The sequence below is a fragment of the Paroedura picta genome, chromosome 1 (assembly GCF_049243985.1).
Source record: "Paroedura picta isolate Pp20150507F chromosome 1, Ppicta_v3.0, whole genome shotgun sequence".
Taxonomy (NCBI): domain Eukaryota; kingdom Metazoa; phylum Chordata; class Lepidosauria; order Squamata; family Gekkonidae; genus Paroedura; species Paroedura picta.
The window spans coordinates 127,681,714-127,705,871 of NC_135369.1; the positions used below are offsets into that span (position 1 = coordinate 127,681,714).

Genomic DNA, 24,158 nt, shown 5'->3' on the forward strand with positions numbered 1-24,158 from the left:
TGAAATATATATTGAGAATGTACTGACTAAATCTATACATCTTGTGATACAGCCAAGCAGTTCTATCATCCCAGATCTTTCAGTGTAGGCTACGATTTTACTGTATCACTGCAAAGAAAGTGTCTTGATGGTGACATCTGTTCTGGGAAACAATCACAGATTTCTTTCTGAATGTCTGGAAATTGAACTCCATATCTAAATCTGATTTCAGCATGTTTTGTAGTAAAACTGAGAGCAGTTTTATTTTTTAAAAGAATTGGTTTCTGAATTTGTATAGTGAAGCACCTGTGGAGGAATATATTCAATGCAGCATTTACTTGAAGAGAATAAAGAGTTCTTCCTAGGATGTTGTCTTGTCCAGTTGTATGGGATACCTTATAACTTGTTCAGTGTGAGGATGTGAACATGATTCTTGGTAGTGTGAGACCTATCACATGCTTGTATTTTCTTTGCTCCCTACATCTGCTAGAGAGATGCTGGTGGACTGGGTTTGGGAGACAGCAAATACCTCCATGAAAGAGTAGAGGCAACTGCTGCCTTGAGGCATGCAGTAGTGCATACATTCATGGACCCAGCAGATTTCAATAGCTACCGTCCAGCCTCTAAACAATCATTCTTGAGCAAGGAAACTGAGAAAAAAGTGGTGTCTTCTGAATATAAGTTCAGTGGTTACCCTGATATGCATACAGACAATGTCACCATTGGGATCACCCAGAGGATACAGACCTTCATTTATATTTTAGCCTTTTGACTTAGATCTGGGGTGTGCATTTGGCTAAACTAAGCTACAAATACTTGAAAAATACTTTATCAGTATTTGAGGGTATGAATTCAGCCAAAGCTCTTGTTTGTTTGTTTTTGCTAATTTTTGGTTACCTAAAATGGCAGAGCTTGAAAAATCCTGGATAGTCACAGTTGAAGTGTATATAAAGGTCTCTCAGTCCATTTATATACCTTTGGGGTGAACTTTCAGTTTGGAAAAGGTATTTCAAGGGACTGTGAGCCCTGTAAATGCTTTTGGAGTTCACAGAAACAGATCCTGTTCAGGGCAAGAATTAATCATGTCCCAACTTGCACTTTCAGTGTCCATGTTAGTGTTCTCCAATCAAGTAGGGGGACAAATTAATGGAAAATTTGTTGAGGGTTAATCATGAATTAACTTCCTACTTGATTGGAGAACACTGATGTGAGAATTTAGAGGCCTTCATTTATTTTCTCTGGTCCCTTAGTTTACATATGTGATCACTGGTGCACACTGTGTCTACCATCTATTATTAAGGTTTTGTCTATTTCATATATTACAAAATTCATTGCACATTTCTTGTTTGATGTACTTATGTGTATGCCAGGTCATTGATAATAGGCAGCAATACCGAAACGTGCTTGGTATGTATATAGGATCTGATTTTATCTGAGGCTATGCATAGAGCCTTTGAATGTTTTTAATTTCTATTGTATTATTAATAAATCCTGGAATATTCATTCATTCAATTTAGATACTGTCCCTCACTATGACATCCAACTACATTACTTTTTAGAAACTTTTTGGTGCACTCCCAGTAGGCCTACAGACATTTCCCTTTCTGTTAACTTTTATTTGTTAATACAAACTGTTTGTATTAAGTTTTTTCTCCTTTTCGTAGTGAATATTCCTGAATATTTGCCAAATCTGAATACCATACTGACATTGGGATTTAGGAATATTGGGAAATACCAATATTTTGAGGTTCAGTATACCAAACCCCAAAATAAAGTTGTTGATTTTTATTTTATTTTATTTTTTGCACACCCTAGTTAGATCTTCTCTGCTTTTAACATGACTATAGGAATGATGCATAGAACTTAATCTATGCACAGGCAAAGATTAACTTGTTTATATGCTTTCGACTCTCCGGTTTTTCTAATGACACCAAATGTATTTATATTAATAACTATAAATAACTATTCAAACCAGAGGACTGTCCAGCAATAAATACAATGAATATGAATACAGTGCATAAAGATGTGCATCTATATTCAATGTTGATCTTTGCATGACTGGACATATACTGGTGGATATATGTTGTGGGGAGTAAACGTTTCATACACTTGCCCTGTATCTACTGAAGTTGATGCCCTGTATGTATCAACATCATGAACATAGTTGTTCTAACATAAAATTAACACTGAACCAAGCTGACCAAAGCAAAATAGTGAGACTAGGAGTCAGATTGGTATGTCCTTACCTCACCCAGTGCAGTAATTTATTGCTACTCAGCCATACCCTGTAGCAACTGCATATGTTTGAAAAGAGAACATTGTGACACTTCAGTAATAAGCATAAATTGTTGAGTCAAGAGAGCATCCAAACCAGAATTGCCAAGAACAGTAGGTCACATCTGCCCTTTAAGAGTCTATAATACCATTCAAACAATCACAGCAATTTGAGACAAACGGCATACAATTGATATTTGAAAAGACAGAAGGTTAAAGGGACAGGCAACAGAAGGAAAAAGGAACAGCAATGCTGAAATAAATGCAGATATTTGCTTATATATTTATATGTTCCTTTACATTTTCAGCTTCTAAAGTGATGCAGGATGACATGGGAACAGTAATATAAGAAGCTGGAGGCTTTTATGGTGCATCTGGGAACTTTTTTATGCTCCCTAAGACATTTAAAGGAAAGATTTCAAGATAGGAAGGATTGAGAAACCATCTCCCAAATAACATCACTTTCCTGCTTCAGTTTTTATGTTGTCACTTCTTAGGAACATCTCAGAATGAGGGTAATATAGATTGCTTGAAGGTAAAGGAAAGGGTTAACAAGTGGCAAATAAGGGACATAGATGGAACATAGGAAAGTAGCAGCAGCCCACCAACTCCAAGGAAGGTGAGCCCTTTGAAAAATCTTCAATTTTCAAGGAGAGATGGAATGTATTAGTAATTGGTTTTCTAGGGAAATAAGCTTAATTCTGACAAGATGTTAATGATATTGCTGAGTGAAAGGTATGACTCCTGCACTCCCCTTGTAACTCTGGGGGTGCTTTTGGACTCAGGGCCTACTGCTGATAAGCATATGGCTGCTATACCCAGGACGACTGCCTTTTACCACCTTTGACTGGCTAACCAGCTATGACCTTTCCAGGGCAGACCATAGTGCATGCTCTGCTTGCATCTAGAATAAGCCCCACATATTCAGAAACTTAAATTGGTGCAGAATACTATAGAAACTATATAACTCCAGGCTATCCTGCTCCCAGTCTGTTTCCAGGCACAGTTCAAAGGAGCTGGTGCTGTTAAAATCTGGTTTGGGACAAACATATCTGAAGGCCATCTACCCAACCACTACTTTCAGAGGCCCTGCTTCAGATCACCCTGCCTTCTGAGATTAGGTGGATAGCAACCTGGAAGAAGGTCTTCTTGGCTGCGGTACCAAAACTCTGGAACTCTCTCCCCCAGAAGACTCATAAACCTTTTCTGTTGTCATCTTCCACCAACAGGTAAATATCTTTTTGTGTCATTTGGCATTCCCTCAGTGATCCCTTCTTCCTGTGCAATTTTAAAGTTTTGTTTTTATGTTTTTGTATGTATTTTAGCTCTGGTCTTAGTTGTTTTAATGATGTTTCAGTGATAAGTATGAGCAGGGTGGAGAATTTCAAGTATCTGAGATCTGGAGAAAAAACTTGGAGAAACAATTGTAATTGCAAAAATGATTAGTCTTGCAAATCTTTAGTAGTCAGTTTGAAATGAGATCAATGATTGAATCTAAAGCAGTGTCCATATATATTCTGAGACTGATATCAAACTGAATTCTAAGGAACCAAGAAGAGTTGTTCAGTTGTATAATTTTATCAAAATTATTTGCTTCCCAGTTTATGGAAGACTTGGAGGACAACCTACAAAATGAGTTAAATTGTTAGATTTGTCTTTAATCTCTATTACTTCAGTATATCTAAAATAGCTTATATGGTTTTAGAAGTCCAGTTTAACTAGTTTGTAAATTGGCCTGTCTGCATAACATTATGGACATTATTTAATATGTTATTTTGCTTTAATATAAACACTGGTAAATAATTAATACTGGCACACCAAGCAAATTACATGAAATTAAAAAATACTGGAATTGCTTGGAGTTAGTATTAAGATATGTAATCATCATCAATCTAATAATTTAGCAAGTAAAGCAAACATTCTGTGTAAAAATAAAGTAAAATTCAAAATTAAACATGGAAAACAGAAACATGGACTATAGTTGTTTTACAGCATTAGATTAGTTTATCCACATAGCATTTGGAATAATTTGGATTTATACTGATTTACAACACAATGCTATGCAGAGTTAACTTCAGTTTGAGTGCACTGAAATCAACTGGCTTAAACAAGCATTACCAAAATGCATGCAGTCAGCTGCAATCAAATACACAGGTTCAAACCCTTGCTAACTGGGTAACTTTTGAAGGTCACTCTGTTAACCTCTGTTTCGGTACTAATAACTTACCATTTAAAACTGATAAGTGAATTAGTACAATAAGACAAAGTGAAACAATCTACAGATTAAAAATTATATGAGTAAATACAATCAACTAGGATTACAGACTTTCATTGATTACATTTGAATAATTAACTGAGACAATATGTTTCACTACTTCAGTTAAGTATGTCAGATACTGCTCGTAGGTCATAATTTTGTAGAATTTCTCAAGCAATGACAACAGTCATTTTTTGCAGGGAAATGCTATGTAATTGAAGAAAGCAGCTGTGTTTCTGTTGTTAAGGTGTCAGTCAACAGGTCTATCAATTGGATGTCAAAAAGTCATTGGACTATTGATCTGGCATCTTGCTGATGGCAGATCAAGGTTCTGAGTGGCAGCCTGAGTGGTTAGAAAGTTAATTTAAATTGGTACATTTGTTATCTTAAAAAGCACAGGATCCTATTACCTTGACAATTCATTCTACTAGCTATGCTTTTACACCAATGACATACTATATATTTGTATTCAAGTGGGTAGCTAAGCCATGTTAATATGACCTCATGTATGACTATGTGTTTATAGGATACTTTCACTACTTGTTGTCTTCAAGTCTATTAGCTATGCAACAGAGCATTGATGGTAACAGTAACATGCATAACCTTTTAATAAAATTCTAGTACACAACTTACTGTCTACTTGAAGTTTTTGTATAAACCTCACATTAATTCCTATTCTGCAATCACTATGAAGGAACAAGCTGTTTGTTTAAATGTTAAATGTATTACATATTTATTTACAAAATTTGTATCCTGCCTTTCTGCCATTATGAACACCACCGACGCAGCTAATAACTTTAAATCATCAGAATAAAACCACAAATACCATTGAATTGCCCTTAATGCACCTTATTAAAACAATCAAAAACAGAGTTAAACATATACAAAACATAAAAACAGGAATTAAAAGATTAGTTAGGAAGGAGGGATCATTGAGGGAATGCCAAACAAAACAAAAGTCTTCACCCAGTGGTGGAAGACAACAACAGAAGGAGAGAGAAGAATCCCCATGGGGAGAGAGTTTCAGAGCTTTGATGCCATGACTGAGATGGCTCTTTCCCAAGATGCCACCTGCCTAATCTGTGAAGGTGGGGCACCTGAAGCAAGACCTCCAAATAAGAATATAATTGTCAGGCCAGTTCATAAAAGAGAGGCAGTCTATCTAATGTGTTGTCCCAAGCCGCATAAGGCTTTGAAGATCAAGAATGGCACCTTGAATTCAGGGTAAGCAAACCTAATGGAGCAAAAGCAAAAACTCATGGGTTTGAGTTGAACAAGGAAGAAGCCCCACCACTCAACAAAGCCAACTTCCTACCGCCAATGAAGTTTCAAGTCAAATCAGCAGGGATAAGAAATTCCCAAGATTGCACTTGCCAAACTTCTGCTAGAAATGCTAACATGTAACCTGCCAACACTGCATTTAACAATTGCCCAGCATTCTAAATTTTCTTTCTTCCTTGTTCAAAGAATGAGGCATGAAAAAGGTTTGAATTGCATGGAAAAAAACATACATTGTAAAAGCTCTGGGACTGAGGAAAGAATGGCAGAGAGACAAGATGTAAGTATAACACATGCAAAGCACTGACAAGTGGACAAAGCAAACCTGAAAGGAAAGATGCAGGAGGCAGAAGTTTAAGCATCTGCATGCTTCTTCTTGACTCATTTATGAACTTATTAAAATATATATTCTCATATCTCAACTGCTATCAGTTTGAAAGGTGATGAAGCAACATGATGAAACCAAAATTGTTTAATCACAAACACAATATTAATTTTTACTAAGATCCCCTAGAGCAGCGGCCCCCAATCTTTTTAAGGCTGGGGACTGCCTGCGGGGGCGGAGGAAGAGGGTGGCCCAGGCACCATGCAAACTCGCATACGCGGGAGTTGCTGTGCATGCGCATTTGTGCAGCGGTGCCACACATGGGCATTTGTGGCCCACTGGTGGGGGGCGAACATGCGCACGCAGCTGCTCCGCGCAAACACGCATGTGTGGAGCTGCCACGAATGCGTGTTTGCACCCGCTAGCATGCCGGCGGCCGCGCCTACCTCTTCCCCCCCCTGCAGCGAGAAGCTTGCCAGGCCGCGAGCAAAGCAGCTGGGCGAGCTTCTCACTGTGGGGGGGAAGAGGCAGGTGCAGCCGCCAGCCGCCCGTTGCTGAGGCTTTTGCGGCCCGGTACTGGGCTACACCCTAGGGGCTGACGACCCTGCCCTAGAGAATTTCCAGGGTTGGGATGATACAAACTCATGGAATGTTTCTTCTCACCACACCCATCCCATGGCAGCTTGAAATGCCCCCCCTTGAAATTTTGTTCCTGAAGGAAACAGAAACAGAATTTTGGTGAACATTTCCAGGTGTCACAGATGTGGAAGAGTGAGCAAGTAGCACTTATTATTCTTCTACCTGTAGAACAACTCCAAAGGGATCCAAGCTAATTGACTTAGAATATTGCTCAATAGTTCATTATTTTGCTGCTTTTGTATTGCTGAGTAGATAACTCTGTGATTAATCCAGTGATTAAACTTTTAATATCTACCTCATTAAATTCCAGAATGGCTCCTGCATATTTGATTTTGAAGTCTAACCCTAAGACTACATGTGCACTCGTATGTTCTATATTGACAGAAATATAATAATAATAAAAGATGGTAGTATAAGGAAACTATTTGCACTTGGGGTGTGCATATGGGTTCCCCCCCCCCATATTGTTTATCAGATTTACTAAACTCTGTAGGTACATGACACTGTCTCATAATTTGAGTAATTTCACTTCTGAACAACTCAATATGGGATTGTGAAATCAGGAAGTGTCTTGACATTCTTGTGAAAGCATCAATCGCTCAACCTTCACCTTGCTTTATGACACAGTTTTTTTGATGAAAGATAATTGATAGCCTTATATTTCTTTCACCCAGATGTCAGAAAATCATCAAGTTTAGAAAGTCAAACCAATCAGGCTGTACTTTTCAGATACATTATTTTTTTTAATTGTATTTATCAAAAGAAATCGGAAGGAATGTATAAAAATTACTTGAATTCCAAACACTAGCTTGGATTTCCAAATTATCTTCCACTCAAGGAAGAGAAATTTTGGCGGAGGAATTGGAACTTTGTCAATTACTCTTCAGGTATACCATGCTTCCTGGCTCTGAGGACCAATATTTCAGGACCACAGTGGGTTCCAACAGAAAAGAGGAAGAAAAAATCTAGCACATAAGTAGTGTCCTGTGGATCTAACCCATGGACTTGAACCAGCTTCTAAAACTAGCTTTATCAGCAAATATTTTGTGCAGTAAACTCTTTAGTTAGTACATTTCTTGCATCAGTGGCTGAATCACCAGATCGTAATTTGGCCACCTTGATTCAGACCGTTTGAAGGCAGGGAATGGGTAGTTTGATTCAGCATTGATTTAGGTACTTTTCGGCTTCTCTGAGCCAGACTATCTATAACTTTTATGAAACGTTTTAGAACCATCAGGGAAATTGTCATTCATATTTAGTCAAGCTTCTGTTTGCATTTGCAGACTGGAAAGAAAATGAAAACCAGGTAATGCCACACAGATAAGGCATAACTGCAACTGGATTCGAAATATAAAGATGACTGTACCATACTGTATATACTCACATATAAGCCAACCCATATATAAGCCAAGGCACAAAACCTGGGCAGACTTATTGACTCGCGTATAAGCCAAGGGTGGGAAATGCAGCAAGCTACTGGTAAATTTACAGGGAGGGCTAAGTGCTTAATCCATGCTAAATCATCACAGGCTTTCCCATACAGCCTCCCCCCCCCCCAACAAATACAGAAAAGTTAAGAGGATGAATAGCTGCTGGTTTTTGTACCCCACTTTTCACTAACCAAAGGAGTCTCAAAGCAGCTTACAATTGCCTTCCCTTCCTCTCTTGATGCCAGACACCCTGAGAGAGCACTGACAGAACTGCTCTGTGAGAACAGCTCTGGCAGGAGAACCAAACAGTGCCCCCCAGGCCAGCAAACCAGAGCAGAACAACAGTACTCAGAGTTGGCAACCTACTACAACAAGTACAACAGCTACGAAACTGGGGACTACAGTGCCCCCCAGAAGAAAACACTGAAATAAAGAACTGTAAAACTGAAAGAAAGAAATGTAAAAATCAACTTTTAAAAGAAACCCAACCCCAAGAAGAAAAGGCAAACAATGCTGCCCCTCAGATAAAAGAAGAAAGAAACACCGAAGAAACAGTAAATCCCAAAGCACCCCCAAAACCCACCCCAGCCCAACCCAAAGAAGCCAAAAGAATAGTTTGGAAGAAGTGATTAGGAAAAGAAGGGGGGATATCAGAATCTCTCAGTCAAACCATTGATGTCCTACAAGCTGCCAGAGAACGCTTTCAAGATATTTGCAGAAGGCAATGCTTAGCTGGGAGCAATTAGCTCACTTGCAAAGAGCTTAGTTTTTAAGATCTTTGCAGAAGGCAAAGGTTAACTGGAGGCCACTAGCTCACTTGCAAAGAACTCAGGTTGCAAATGCAATGCTGTGATTGGCTGGAGGCAGGCTATTAATCAATTACCCGCGTATAAGCCAAGGAGGTCTTTTAAGTGCTAAAACCTGTGCTGGAAAACTCGGCTTATATGTGAGTATATTTGTTGTTGTTGTTGTTGTTGTTGTTGTTGTTAGGTGCAAAGTTGTGTCCGACCCATCGCGACCCCATGGATAATGATCCTCCAGGCCTTCCTGTCCTCTACCATTCCCTGGAGTCCATTTAAGTTTGCACCTACTGCTTCAGTGACTCCATCCAGCCACCTCATTCTCTGTCATCTCCTTCTTCTTTTGCCCTCAATCGCTCCCAGCATTAGGCTCTTCTCCAGGGAGTCCTTCCTTCTCATGAGGTGGCCAAAGTATTTACTCATTCAAGCTGCTGTGAGACATGCAGGAGTAGGAGATAGTAGGAAAATAGTTGGCAGCCCCTAAATCTAGGTGAAGATACATTGCAGAGGGTTGTGGTAGGGAGACATTTGGTGTTGGTGAATGGAAAAGAATGGATACAGGATAGATATGGGAATGTAGGAATTAAAGAGAAGAACTGAGGGAGAGAATTTAAGGCTGCAGTCCTACTGAACACATTTACATACAAGTAAACCACATGACAATCACACTTTGAGTTAACCAGGACAGGATCCAGGTAAATGGAGCAATACGTATGAATAGGAAATGTGCTTGATTTAAAAAGAAAAAAGAAAAACAGAAATGTTACACCCAGGCTGGGAGAGGAGGATGGGGTGGTCTCTCTCTTTTCTCTCCTGCTTTCTTTTTCTTTCTGTTTAAGGAGGCAGCAGCAAAAGGAGCAGACAGGGGAGAACTGAAGCTAGCTGGCTTTCAGCATCTAGGCACTAGATTTACTTTCTAAAGCTACTGCAGATGCAGGATTCTGATCACCTGTCTGGACTTGTTCTTTGTTTCAGGAAGAGATGCTTTGGGAGAAGGCCTTGCTAAGAGACATGCCTGTGAGTGCTATGGTGTCCATGAGTGCCAGCTGCAAAAATCAATACACCTGTTAGTTCTAAACAGCCTCTCCATTCTTTTCCAAAGCAAGTCAGGGAGAGAGAGTGAGAGCTTGCCCACATCTATGAGCTAGATATCTTCAAATTTGTCTCATTTAATGTGGACATATGCTAGGCAGTTGACATTTGACAGTGTAGGGGGCTTTACCATACCTTATTGTGATGTGCATCATGTCAATAAGAACAAGAGTCCAATAGCAGCTTAAAGACTAACAAAATCTGTGGCAGGGTAAGAGCTTTCATGAGTCACTGCACACTTCTTCAGAAAAGTAAAGGTTTTATGCCTCCCCGGAGGCTCGAGGCGAGTAACAAATCTAAGGGCCGTTCCGCATTCGTCCAAAATAGCACAATGGTTACTAATTGAAATCGCTACAGTTTTGCCGTTATGCACAACGTCGTTGACAATCTGCAACACTCCTGAAACCGATCCGCAAAAAGCGCTTCGTTGTAGCACTTTCAGGGAAATCCCGAAAAGTGGATTCACCCTCCGGAAAGCGCTACACTCCTGCAACCAATCTGCAACACTAGCGGGAAAGTTCTGTGCGTTACCATTGTTGCGGTTTCTGCAAAGTCCCTCCCCCTGGCTCTCTCCTCTGATCTTCCGGCGAAGCGATCGCGATTCCGGCGAAGGGATCTGAGCGAGCGGAGATCAACGCACCGGCAAGCCTTCGTTTACCCAGCGAGGCTTCCCCGGCTGCAGTCCCTCTGTTTAAAGTCACCAAGCACAAGCAACACAGAGGCCAGTTTGCTGGTTTATTTTCCCTTTATTTTTCACACTATTTTTGGCCGAAAATCACGCCCGTGAGGGGGGGGGATTTCTTTTTCACTTGGGGGGAGCGTGGCAACGATGAAACAGCAGCTCAAACACCACCTGCTAGCTGGATGGGTCTCTCCGTTGCAACGAATCAACGCAGATTCGTTGCAACGTGTGTGTGTGTTTTTTTTAAAACCTTCTTTAAAGGGAAAGGGGCTGTTGGGGAGCATGATAACGGCCGCCCATTGGCTGCTTGATGGCCATGGGCGGGACACAGCTCAGCAATATCGCTTCCTGGCTAGCGATTTTTGCCGAGACCGGAAACCTGTGGGAAACGATAGAAACGCAACTGGATTCCACTACAAAGGCAGGTATGCATAATGACGAATTCCACTATTTAAAATGGCAATTTTTCGTTCCGCAAACAATTTGCAACATGGATCCTGGTGCGGAATGGCCCTAAATATAACAACAACAACAACAATAATCTGGCAAGCCAGGTTTGATTCTGCACTCCCCCACATGCAGCCAGCTGGGTGACCTTGGGCTCACCACGGCACTGATAAAGCTGTTCTGACCAAACAGTGATATCAGGGCTCTCTCAGCCTCACCCACCTCATAAGTTGTCTGTTGTGGGGAGAAGAAAGGGTAAGCCGCTTTGATCCTCCTTTGGGTAGAGAAAAGCGGCATATAAGAACCAATGCTGCTGCTTCTTCTATTCATGGATGGTAGCAGTAAACTGCTAATATTTGGGTTTTGATCAGGGTCACATGAAGGACCTCAAATCTAAGCTTTGTCTGGTGCTCCATAATGGCTCTCAGCAGGCCTGCTTTCAGGTGTTCTGTACTGATGTGGTACTGGAATGTGTTATCCATACTTCATTAAAGTTTTTTTGTTGCTTCTGCTTGGGTCGGTTTTGTTCTAATTTGGAAAGTAAACTGACCTTTCTAGCATCTGGATATTAAAGTCTTCTGTTCTGACACAAAGGCCTCTCACTTAGGTCCTTACATTAAAATTGTGATTTCTATATTGCAATGTTATGTTTTATGTTTAAGCTCTTGAGAATGCTGAATGTAATTACATTGGTCTCCCAGTCACCTTTTGACTCAGCTTCTATTACTTCTTGAACTAAATCACAAATGAGCCGAGGAACACTTTTCAGTACAGTTTTCATTAAACTATGGTTTGAAGTGGGGAGAAATTTCTTCCCTGACATTTAAAATAGGCTTGAGCTATATAAGATGATGTCCATGGTTCTCCTGCTTTATTCTTTAAAAAGTTATGTTTACCCTTAACAAACATAATCACAATCTAGTGCAGAGATATGCATTTAATTCCACTGCTTTACATGTAAGCAGGTTGACACTAGCACTGAACTACAGCCCATTTTTAAAGAGACATGATTCCCAGTAACCAGAAGCCACTGAAGCTTAGTCATTTGTAGTATAGTGTGATATGACTTCCCTGTACAAGCAATTGTGAGATACAAAATTACATTCCCAACAGCCTTGAAACTTAGGAAACTGTTGCCTTTCCTTGAGAAAGGGAGGACATGGATAAGTGATATGTGAAAGAACTACTGACCCGGAACAAACCTGTAAAAGGATAGCAATGGAGACTGTGGATGCTGGAACAAGGAAGTTCTACTATCAGACATAAATGAAATCTGACAGAAGGGCCTGAAAACCCATGCAATCCTACTACTGATCATTACACTTATTGGGAAATGTCCTAGTGGACCACAGTTTTAGGTTGCCATGGTTGGCCCTGAGGAAGCAAAGCCAGGTCCCAGCAATTTTGCCCAAGCCTCCTGGCCCAGATCAGCTTTGACAGCTCACAAGTTGCCCCTTCTCTTGCATGATTTCCAGTTGGCGATGATGGTGATACATTGGGTAAGCTAATGCCCATTGTCAGCCCTAGAGATATGCAAAGAAAAACAATCAGATCATTTCAAATCCAGTTTGAAGTGATTTGGACTAAATCTGATCATCCTAATCACCCATGGTTTGTTCTGCTTCAATCTAATCAATTCAACTGAATCCAAATTGATTCAACACCACTGAAGGCTGTGGGCATTTCCCTGTTCTCATATGAGCTCTAGAGAGGTGGACTCTCTAGTTCAATCTTTATGCAAATTGGGAGTTCTTTTGAGGAGAGGCTCCTGCAACCTCAAAACCACCCACCCCGAGAGCCCAGAAAAATATGAAAATGGGAACTTCCTCCCTTTCTCTCTCTGTTTAAAATTTAAATGGCTGCTTATCTGAATTGACAAATTTTGGGGAATTACAATTCAATGATTCAAATGGTTGATTCAGCCATTTAAACTAATTGGGAAATGGAAATTCATGCCCAAATCAAGGCTGAGTCAGGTAGTTTCTGGTTAAATTGAATCACACATTCCTAGTCACCCCCACTGAGTTGAGTGGCCCTGATAAGGAATGGCAATCCCCAGGTGGGATTTGGGGTTCCCCTGGAATTATAACTCATCTCCAGATGACAGAGATCAGTTCCCTTGGAGAAAATGGCTGCTTTGGAGGATGGATTCCATAACATTATACTCCACTGAGGTCCCTTCCCACCCCAAATTCTGCCCACTCCTGGCTTCACCCCCAAAGTCTACAAGTATTTCCCAACCTAGAGTTGGTAATCATAGGCCCCGTAGTGCCAGCTTATAGCATAGTTCCTCTGCTTCTCTGTATCTAACTGTGAAAATTGTTCAATCATTTTACCTTATTTTATGATGCATGGACATTATGTAAAGCCTCAGGAAATGCCATTTCATTGTTGAAAAGCAAGCTCTCCTGTGTTTGATCTTTGCCACACATTTTTTCTCCTTTCCCCAATGATCTGAACAAAAACTTCTTCACCACAGATCCTTATAGCTTGATATTTCAGAGACCTGACCTGTGCCTTGAAAAGATCAACTGAGAATTCTTTAATATTTGCTCACTGGGCATCCACAATCAGATTCCGATCTCATAAACTTTGTTTTGCTGTAAAACTTCAATTCTGTTTTAAATTACTAGTTTAGCTGGGTTGTGTGTATAAGAAGCTACTGGTCTCCAGTTTCAATCAAAAGATTTCTCATTCTCATCATCCACTGTGATCCTCACCCACATGCAGTATGATTAATGTTTCCATTAAACACTTTCTTTGGCCATTTCATTTTTTCCTGCTTTTTTGACCACACTTTGTCTTAAAAAAATGCTATAAAGCTATGTCAGAACAAGTGGCAGCAAGTGACTTACAAAAATCTCACTTTCTCACCTACAAACATACTCTACATAGTAAATATAATTTATCTTAAAAAATATAATTTGTTAATACCACAGTTTCACTTTTTATGGATGCAGGATGTTGTCATGTGAACTCCCACCCCCAGTTGATTGGAACAGATCAACTGACAGCAAAGGCATTAATATTAGATATTCCATAAAATTATCCTTTTTAGGGGGGTTAACAGGTTGACCTCTGTCAAAACAAAATGTGTAGTTGTCTGTGGCAAATTTAACCAGGATATGCTAATTAAATGTATTTACCTTATATTGTATTTCTCTTGTATTTACCTTATATTGGGAACATTAATGTTGTCTCAGAAGATAATTAGTGATTATCTGGCATACTTAACAGATATAAGACAGGGCAAATAACATGTGCATTAAACATAAATTGGAAACCTAGGGCCCATTTCTGTGGGAGGGAAGATATATTCTACTGGGGCCCAGAGATCCAGTGGGTTCAGCCAGTACAGGTTATAATAGCCTTAACACATGGGGAAAGAGGAGATCAGGGCCCTGATGGAATTAAAACAGTTCCGCAGGGCCTGCAAAAGGGAGCTCTTCCACCAGGCATTTGGCAGAGGCCAGGCACAATCAACAACATTGCACACTCCCAGGGAGGGCCAATCAGATAGGGACTGCATAGTCTGCATGCAGTTTGAACTAATTGGCCATCATTGGCTGAGTGGTATCTCCTTATTGGCAGCACACCTCCAGGGAGGGCCAGTCAGGTAGGGAGTGAGTTGGCTGCATGCAATTTCAACTTTATAATGTTTAGTGATGATATGGAATGAGATCAGGGTATATGTGTGAAAGGGCTCATGTTACTAGTTTCAAATGAGCTCCACAAAATAATGTTTGGGACTACAGTGTTCCCCAAACAAAAACCAGAATTTTTGAAAAATTCTAAAAGTTCAAGAGGCCTTTAAGTTCTGCTCATGTGAAGTATCCATGAAAATCAGCATTGCAATCCTATTCACTGGTGTACTCTGATCTGAAGTATCTGAAGAAGTGGAAAAACTGTTGTTTTGAAAGTGAGTCTTTAAGGTGCCACATGACATATTTATTTTTGCTTTATCGTACATAGCTTTGCTAGGGGGCAGTCCTCTCTCTCAGCTATTTAAAATTATGTTTAAATTATGTCAGTGTGTCCATTTGGATGTCAAAGGCAAAATAATTTGTAGCCAACCTCAGGCAAGAACAGCACATGCAAATAGAACACAGCTTTAAGAGATATCACACAACCCGGAGATCAGCTGTTTACAGGGCTTTAGCTGAAACGAAACCTCTGTTTTCAACAACTGGCTATCCAATAGGACTTAATGCCACTAGTGCAGTCTACAGGTTGATCAACTAACTGGGATAACAATCAAACATAATTTTTTGATAGGTGGGAGAGTGAGGGAAGTAATCATATAACCTGATTCACTGTGAAATTTCAAAATTTAAACACTGCAATTCTAATTTTTTAAAAGGAGGGTCCTGGAAAAGGGTTGCTGAGTCATTGATGAATCTCCAAGAGTATCCTTCTCCAAGGAGGCAACATTGATTAATGTAAAACCTGGCTCTGTTCCATTCAATTATGTATTATTAATCATTGACTTAAAAAAACAAATTTGGAAACATTGCTGACAAGAATACTTGTCAGCCTTTGGACTATCCTAACAATTTTTTAATCATTTTGTTCCTGGCCCAAGGAGATTTTCCTGGCCTCAATCTGGGCCAGGTGCTTTTTATTTATTTTATTTATTTTTAATTGGATTTATATACCGCCGTTCGCCTAAAGGTCTCACGGCGGTTCACAATAAAATATAAAATCAAAGTAAAATCACATAACATCCCATAAATACCCCCATTATTACAATAAAAGATGGCATTCTATTCTATAACTTTCCCCACTTTCCCCGCTTGTTCAGAGAGTCCTGGTTTTGGTCCCGGTCCTGGCCCTGACCCTGTTGAATGAGCTCCTGGGAGAGCTGAGGGCCCTGATAGGGCTCTTGAAGTTCTGCAGGGCCTGAAAGATGGAGCTCTTCTGTCAGAGCTTTGGTTGAGGTCAGGGCAAGACAGTTATGATCTGGGCCCCTCCCTGAGCCAATGAGGTCATCCTGCTACTCCATATTAGCCCACTGAGGAGATTATACACCCTATGTTGAGCAGGAGGGTATTTTATTCTGCTGCAACTTGAATGTACTTTATACATGCATTTCAATAGATAGTCCACACTAAGAGCTTCAGAGAAGCTTTCAGAGAATGTTCCATCATTTGGAGGGTTCTGACCTGCCAACATGGAGAATCTAGACTTGCTTTAAAAGCAAAACACAATGCCTTCATGGTTTATGGATCCAGTTTGCTAAAGTTACATTTGTCATGGCTAAATGTGCAGTTTGAATGAAATGTTTGAGTCCAACAGCACCTTAAAGACCAGCAAGGTTTTTAGGGTATGGGCTTTTGAAGGTATGTAATGATGCAAGCTTTGATTCCCAAAACTCATACCTCTATAATCTTGTTGGCCTCTAAGGTGCTACTAGAATCCAATCTAGCTGTATATACAAAGTCTGATATCATCCCATCAGCATCAGGTTCTACTCATCATACCACCCTAGAAGATCCCTTTCATCACCAGACATTACGGTGGGAATAGTGACAAGGAGGTACTAAAGACAAGCATGCCAGATCAGAATCAGAATTAGGAATAAAAGTGATCTGTTCCAGAGGCTTTAAACCCAGATATTAATTCATCAAAAGTCCTTAGTTTTAGCAAGGGGATAATAGCAAAAACTTCTCAGAGGTTTACATGCTCTGTAGGAAAAAGTGCCATTCTAAACAGTTATACCACTCTAAGTCCATTGACTTCAAGGCAAATACTGCTAACAGGAAGCTGCTAACAGGTATTAATCCCATTACATAAATGAAAGGCACCAGTCACACAAGATTCCAGGTGAAGAGGAGAGAATAAATAGTACTGTGGAGTACACCGAAACAAAAGGCAGCCTGACTCTGAAGATTTCCACTAATGGAAATAGCTTAATTATGTTTTTGTGGAACAAATGGTAATTTTAAAAAAGAATGATCTTGCAAAGTTTATATAACTGAATAAAGTCTTCCAACAACAAAAAATCTTAGAGCTACTAAAGAGTCCCTCTACATGCATGAGTTAACTCATAGACAGAGAAATGTGCATACTGTTCCTGTATTTCAAGAAAGCTTCATTAACTCTCCCTTTACATATGCATGTACAATTGCCCAGCCAGAAGCTAGATAACAACATTGTGATGTCTATTTCCCTACTCATTCCCATTTTCATAAAATTTGGGTGCTTTATGAAGCAGCAGCTGGGCGGGGGAGAAACCAATAATGGAGAATGCTTCTGTCACTGTTTAACCACGTAGATTCTGGAACTATAAGGTCAATTCTTCACACTATAAATTTAGTATCATACTTACCCTCTGAATATGCTATATTCCGGCCGCTCCACATGACATCGCCAACCTCCCACGTCTGGGTAGCAAACTGCTTGCTATATCCACAGTTTTAAAGTACAAGTTGGTGAATCCCAAAAAGTGGATTCACCAACGTAAAAAGCGCTATCCCCCAGTGGTCAACCAGCAGGCCAGCAGCAAAAGAAATGTATGGAGGTGAAGAAGCACTACCTCCTACTACAATGTCCTGCCTGTATACCTGCCTCCCTATCCCTTCTTCCAGGGATGGGAATTTCTGTTTTCTTTTTAAGGTGAACTGCCTGGAGCAACAAATAGGCAGTCAAGTGTGCAGGTGATGCCAGAAATAAAATAATTATTTTCCAAAGTTGTAACACAAACCATGCCTCTCTAAAGTCCCCCCCCTTCCAAATCAGGAATGAGATTAATGTTTAAAAGAATAAAAAGAATTGTGATTCCATAAGAGGTGGCATTCAAAAAGCACTGTGCATCTACGATTATATGCATAGGTGTTTAAACGGACAACAATGCATTATTAAAAAAAAAACAGTGGGCATCGCATGACTTTTAAAAATGGAAAAGGGGGATTGGAAGCCTGGATTGATTGACAGGTGGAAGAGAGTTGCGTGTTAAGCACATTGCTCTCTTCTGCCATTTCCAGCAGTATATGTGGAGGGTGAGAAGTGCGAAAGGCGGCAGACAAAAGCGAGGCAGCAAAAAGGTGAGGAGGGGCTGGGATGCGCTATATGATTTAGCACTACACCAGTCAGCTGGCATAACACTATTTTTTACTGTTGTGCAGAAATTACCCTTGCCTTATCCTGACAGAAAGCAAGATTTGAAGGCTGGCAATACTGCATTGGTTGCCTACCAATGGCCACTGAAGGGATATGTTTCATAAAGCTATATGCACTCCTTTTAATGTTTTGGTGAGTTTAACTGTCCCAATCTTTGGGTTTTTTAAGATTTCAGGGTTTGCCTGTTTTTCTGCAAATCTTGGTCTTTCTTCAGGTTTTTGGGAAGATCTTTCTGGTCTGCCCATATCCCCAATATCCATATTTAAGTATCCACAGGTGAGGCCATGTTGAGAAACATGGCATAGAAAACAGCCACAGCTTTTATTGTCAACATGATTTTAGATCTTAATTGTGTAATCAGCATAAGAAATCATTTTGCAAACCAGATTTACATCACGTTAAGGAGACTTATTCTTCTGCACATTAGTTAAAATTTTTGCTGTCTTGCCTTTGTCTGTCTTTTCACGTATCTTAACCCCCACATCTGCTGCTAGAAATGATATAAGAGAGCAAAATACCTTAAACACAACTCGCTTCTGCCTGTCAATCCATCCAGGCAATCAATCCCCTTACTCCAGTTTGGTGTAGTGGTTAGGAGTGCGGACTTCTAATCTGGCATGCCAGGTTCGATTCTGCGCTCTCCCACAAGCAACCAGCTGGGTGACCTTGGGCTCGCCACGACACTTATAAAACTGTTCTGACCGAGCAGTGATATCAGCACTCTCTCAGCCTCACCCACCCCACAGGGTGTCTGTTGTGGGGAGAGGAAAGGGAAGGCGAATGTAAGCCGCTTTGAGCCTCCTTCGGGTAGGGAAAAGCGGCATATAAGAACCAACTCTTCTTCTTCTTCTATGTTTTATTGGTCCTGTGATGCCTGCTAAATTTTTAAAAAATGCATACTTCTCTGTTGAAAGGCCTGCACATAGAATCATAGATGCATATGTGATCACGAGTCCTTTGATACTTTCAAAAATTAATCTTGTTCCTTATTTTGGGAGGTGGGGAGAAATCTTTAGAGAGGCATGTTCTGTGTTACAACTTAAAAAAAATATTTTATTTCTGGCATTGCCTGCATGCTTGTTGGCCTATTTGTTGCTCCAGTAAGTCAGCCATTTTTTAAAGGAAATTTCCATCGCCAGGAACAAAGGAGAGGGAGGCAGGTGTTAGGGCAGGATGAGGCAGGCGTCTTTAGCACATTTGAGCCTCCATACCTTCCCTCTGCTGGTTGCCTGCTGGTTGCTCTCCTGTAGCTAGCGCTAAATAGCTAACGCTAAATCCACTTTATGCAATTCCTGGACTCACCCTTTAAAATGGAGGATGTAGCGAGTGGGTTATTGCCAAGACGCTGGATGTTGGCAATGTCATATGGAGGGGCTGGAATATAATGACTACATTAGGTAAGCATTTCCCTACATTTAACGGGTACGGAAATGCTCAAGGGTTGTTTGACCCTTGTGGAATAACTCATACCACATTACTTACATGACTCAGCTGCTTACTACTATTCAACATCAGCTCTGCCATATAAACTAGTATAGATTAGTGATTAGAGTTTTAGACTAGGATCTAGGAAGCTGAGCTTCAAATTTCCATTCTGCTGTTGAAGGTCATTGGGAGATTTTGGGTCAGTCACTCACTCTTAACCTATCCTACCTCACAGGTTTGTTGTGAGGATAAAATAAAGAAGGACAATATAAGCTGCTTTGGGTCCCCATTTTGGAGAAAGATAGGATATGACTGAATTAATAAATGATAAATATAGCAGAAAAGGACAGCTGAAAAGCAGGATGATTGGTGAGTAGGAAGGAGAGAAAGAAGCAGGGAAAGGTAAGGATACGGGGACTGTCAGTAAAAGAGAAAGATGAAATAGTGTGTGAATAGAACACAGAGACGTGAGATATCCTCCAGAGGTCTTTGCAGGTTCCCCACCAGATAAAGGAGGACAGATAAAGGTAAGATGGATAGTGGTTGAGAAGGAAGTAAGAAAGTCAATGAGGGCTTTCAGTAAAGACAGAGAAATGGACAGGGAGGGGGAAAACTAGATACCCGAAAAAGCTGGGTTTTGTTGTGTGTGTGTTTGCTGTGGAAGCTTTATACATTATCGTCAATATATATTCTTTTTACCTAGCAGGCTGCAATTTTCCAAGCCGCACAGAGGACGCAGCCAAAGAGGACATGGGCAACTGGATTACTTTCCGGCATAGAAAACAGCCACAGCTTTTATTGTCAACATGAGCATCGGCACACCAAGGGGGCAGATCCAGCTAAGAATGGCCAGCGGACCATTCCAAGCCCACTGCTCCGGCAGGCCGACCAACTTTTGGGACTAAGCTACGCCCCTGGTCAAGCTCACCCCAACCTCGAGGCCTGCTGGGCCCCACGGGAGCGTGATATTGGTGGAGGTCCTATGGACGTTAGCTTCTATTAGGGCTACCACCATCACCCACACATCGAAGCAGCTCGTCCCCTGAAGCAGTGCTGCTGCTCAGCGTGCACCCAGTTTCTTTACAGAGGCCCCGATACCAACTGAGCCCGGCATGCAAGCATGGTCTCTTCAAAACTAGGATCCACCCTTAACCAACTCCGCCAGCTGTGACAAAAAGAAAACATAGAAGAAGAAGAAGAGTTGGTTCTTATATGCCGCCTTTCCCTACCTGAAGGAGGCTCAAAGCGGCTTACAGTCGCCTTCCCATTCCTCTCCCCACAACAGACACCCTGTGAGGTGGGTGAGGCTGAGAGAGCCCTGATATCACTGCTCGGTCAGAACAGCTTTATCAGTGCCGTGGCGAGCCCAAGGTCACCCAGCTGGTTGCATGTGGGGGAGTGCAGAATCGAACCCGGCATGCCAGATTAAAAGTCCGCACTCCTAACCACTACACCAAACTGGCTCTCATAGCAATGGAACACAACCCAAACGGAACATAAAATGAAAAAGAGGCCATCCGCAATAAGCCACAGGGGAGAAAGGGCAGGAAGCAAGCAATGCTCTAGGAGCCGTGAACATGGGCTCCCAAGACAGAGAAATGGACAGGGAGGGGGAAAACTAGATACCCAAAGAAGCTGGGTTTTGTTCTATGTGTGTGTGTTTGCTGTGGAAGCTTTATACATTATCATCAATATATATTCTTTTTCTCTGAAAATCTATTTTTCTGTAGATTATGAGACAGCAACTTGTGACTTCAATCCAGTCCACTTCCTATAGCATGACAAATTTCTAGGGTTTTGAGATATTTAAAAACATAAATTCCTTTGGCTCCTTCTGGCTGTGATTTTTAGAAATGACATCTTTTTCATACTAAATCCATTTTTATGTTCAAATTCCTGACACAGCTCTTGGCGTAATAAATGGATGCTACAACATGTACTTAAAGATAGAGGTAAGGCTACAAGGCTTTTCATTTGAAAAAGTAGTGGTATGTGCTCAAGATACTCGGTACTCACTAGCACAAATTTACATTATCCCGCTCACATTTGATTAGTAAAGCAAAACCTAAGAGCTAAACAATGCAAAGCTGCGTTTTGCAAGACAACTCCAGGCCACTTCTGAGGAGGTAGTCATTTTTTTATATTCTGTGTTTCCTTCTGCTTGTGGCAGCCAAGAACTGATTGGCATCAGACAACTCATATCCTGATAAAAATATCTGAGCACACAATAGATGAGTACCGAATCAAGTATGCAGATTTGTTTAACACAGCACTTCCCCATACAAAAACTTCTGAGTGACAAGTGGGGAATGCTTACATCCTACTTGGGCATATAATACAATGCAGAGTTTGGAGTGAATCCTCAAATGCTGCAGCAACATAATGGTGTCACTTCTATTTTGTGCTGTAAGTGATGCGATATGTCATTGCAATGACAAAAGGGCCCTTCTATTTCCCCCCTGCCAGCTTGTCAAGGAGCAGTAGAGAGCAGGGGCTTAGGCTTGGAGGTCTCCCATGATAGTCAGCAGAGCTATTTGCTGACAGGCCTCATTCACAAGGCCTGTGCACATAAGACCTGTACACCAGCAACCGCTGCCTCTGAGAACTGTCATTTTGTGGATCAGTTTATTTAAAGGCATTGGAGACTACAGTGCCTACACACTTAAATGTCACTATATCTGAAGATGCTCAGGTGGACTCATGCCTCAATGATGCCTGCAAGGAATATGCTGCACCAGCCAGCCCTGCCCTCCCCTGCAAATAAACCCTTCCCCTACAAAGATTGCTTTGCATATGAAAGGGATAATAGCTGGTAGCTTGCTTTATGTGAGCTGGATCTGATCTTCGGAGAACATTTAGGCTTATCTCTTAGTGTCAATGGGAATTCCAAACAAAGAGAATCTATTTCTCATGTACATAAAACAAACCCCAGAATTTGCTACCATCACTAATTTGAACTAGGTTCTGAAGAAGTAATAAACTAAATGAGTACAAAGAGACCAAAAATAAAGTAAAATTAACCTAGAATCCTTGAGGGAAAGAGGTTCTAGTTTTAAATTATTTATGTGGAAGTAGCTGTTCTGATTTCCAAAGCATTCAACCAATTTTGAGCATTTCACAATTTTAACACAGACAATGAGCACACTACATTCAATTATTCTAATAGCAGGATGACAAATCAATAGTGAAATTTCATACTTGGCTATTCACAAGCTAGTTTTCTTGCTTGTTTCTTCCACTTTTCTATCCTTTTAAAACCTTCTTTCTCTCTTTTAAATATTTCCTTCTTTTCCCACTATAAGTTGGAGCCTGCATCAACTTGACAAGATCTTATTGTTTATGGAAAAGATACGATTCTTTCTTGGAAAAACCATCCTGCTTCAGTAGTAAAATTCCTCCTTGGAAAATTGCCAAACTGACTGTTTTCCAAAGCGGAGTTAATTCCTTTTTTATTTCAATGGACTTAACTACAAGGGTGTAACTCTGTTTATGATTGCACTGCAAGATATTTAACAATACAATGCAAGACATTTGTGTTTAAATTCTATTGTTTATTTTTTTTAAAAAAAACATATTCATAGAATCATAGAATCAAAGAGTTGGAAGGGGCCATACAGGCCATCTAGTCCAACCCCCTGCTCAACGCAGGATCAGCCCTAAGAATCCTAAAGCATCCAAGAAAAGTATGTATCCAACCTTTGCTTGAAGACTGCCAGTGAGGGGAAGCTCACCACCTCCTTAAGCAGCCTATTCCACTGCTGAACTACTCTGACTGTGAAAATTTTTTTCCTGATATCTAGCCTATATCGTTGTACTTGAAGCTTAAACCCATTACTGCGTGTCCTCTCCTGTGCAGCCAACAGAAACAGCATCCTGCCCTCCTCCAAGTGACAACCTTTCAAATACTTAAAGAGGGCTATCATGTCCCCTCTCAACCTCCTTTTCTCCAGGCTGAACATTCCCAAGTTCCTCAACCTATCTTCATAGGGCTTGGTCCCTTGGCCCCAGATCATCTTTGTCGCTCTCTTCTGTACCCTTTCAATTTTATCTACGTCCTTCTTGAAGTGAGGCCTCCAGAAGTGCACACAGTACTCCAGGTGTGGTCTGACCAGTGCCGTATATTGACAATAGCATTCTGATATTCTGAAGATCAGGAAAAGACATCATGTATGTCTGAAAGATTTAGATTAACTGTCTGAAATTGCAATTAGGGATGGGCACAAACTGGCTCAGGAACCTCCTTTGGCTCATGAACCTTCTTTCTTGGGCAGCCCGCCCCTATAAACAGCTGAGCTGTGGGAGCAGTTTGCTGTGTGCAGTTCAACTATTTTAAGGGGCTTTTTAAAGCAGTTTATCCCAGGGGCTTGCTGCCCAGAAAAGCCCCTTTTAACAGCTGAGTCATGGGAGCAAA

The 24,158-nt window shown here is 40.8% G+C and overlaps 1 protein-coding gene across 7 annotated transcripts in view; it reads right to left on the reverse strand.

The window, feature by feature from the left end:
- GRIK2 (glutamate ionotropic receptor kainate type subunit 2) overlaps positions 1-24,158 on the reverse strand; it is a 624,521-nt gene that overhangs the window by 68,781 nt on the left and 531,582 nt on the right. The gene's annotated exons all lie outside the window — the stretch shown is intronic.